At 34.2% G+C, this 1408-nt stretch overlaps 1 protein-coding gene across 1 annotated transcript in view; it reads left to right on the top strand.

Moving 5' to 3' along the window:
* LOTGIDRAFT_239519 (hypothetical protein) overlaps nucleotides 1-1408 on the top strand; it is a 4719-nt gene that overhangs the window by 937 nt on the left and 2374 nt on the right. The gene's annotated exons all lie outside the window — the stretch shown is intronic.

Below are 1408 nucleotides of genomic sequence, written 5' to 3' on the forward strand. Positions count from 1 at the left end.
ATGAAAATGGTTTTGCTGAGTTCAAAGAAAATTTTGATGTGAACGGTAAGTTAAAGATAAATGTGGGGTCAAGAGGTCAAAAGATCCAGAGGTCAATAGATCAGGAAGTCAATAGATCAAAAGGCCAAAGGATCAAGAGGTCAATACATCAAGAGGTCAATAGATCAAGAGGTCAATAGATCAAGAAGTCAATAGATCAAGAGGTCAATTGGTCAAAAGGCCAAAGGATCAAGAGGTCAATAGATCAAGAGGTCAATTGGTCAATATTCCAAAGGCTCAAGAGGTCAATAGACCCAGAAGTCAATAGATCAAGAAGTCAATAGATCAAGATGTCACTAGATCAAGAAGTCAATAGATCAAGAGGTCACTAGATCAAGAGGCCAAAAAGTCAATAGATCAAAAAGACAAAGGATCATGAAATGATAACAAACGCCCCAAAAACGTCGCACACTTTTTATTGTAATTTAGATTTTCCATTCTTTTATTATATCGGGGATGTTTTGAAGTGTTCCCATCTGATTGTACACAATGATAATAATGATAATGACATTGTACACAATGATAATAATAATAATGACATTGTGCGCAATGATAATGGTATTGTGCACAATGATAATGGTATTGTAAACAATGATAATGATATTGTACACAATGATAATAATAATAATGATATTGTAAACAATGATAATGATATTGTAAACAATGATAATGATATTGTACACAATGATAATGATATTGTAAACAATGACAATGATATTGTAAACAATGATATTATGTTTAACAGAAGATGGGGTGGTAGAAGTCGAGGAGTATGAGACACTCGCCTCCAATGGTAAGTTACAATATCTTTTTAACGAGACAGACAGATCGACGCTTTCTTTATATTGACGATATCTAATCTTGTCGGTCACTTAGCATGAAATCTGTACTTATTTCATGATTGCCAAATTTTACAGACTTTGACCTGCTATAGATTTGGAATTATATACGTACATGCTATCTTTCTGCTTATACGTACATGTTTATTTCCTTGCGCTATCCAGATTTTCCACCCAAAGTATATTACCGAGCAGTGGTGGCGCCAGTGGTGGTACAGGGGCTACTAAAATGGTTTGCACCCCCATAATCCTATATTTTTGACATGAAAATTGACAGTTAAATATGTTTAGTTATATTTCAGAAAACAAAGTGAATGAGACAAAAGAAAAAAGATGGAAATGATGATTTTGAACCGCCAAAATTTGACCAGATTTTATAATGTCAACGTGGAATAAATTATTGCAGCATACATATATTTTGTTGTTTTCCATTCCCAACAAGGAATCGTTTTTATCTACCACCCGAAGTCTTTCCGCCCGGGAGCATACTAGTAGTCTGGCTTTAATAGGGTCTTTGTGTATTTTAATGG

Source organism: Lottia gigantea (assembly GCF_000327385.1).
Source record: "Lottia gigantea unplaced genomic scaffold LOTGIsca_283, whole genome shotgun sequence".
Taxonomy (NCBI): domain Eukaryota; kingdom Metazoa; phylum Mollusca; class Gastropoda; family Lottiidae; genus Lottia; species Lottia gigantea.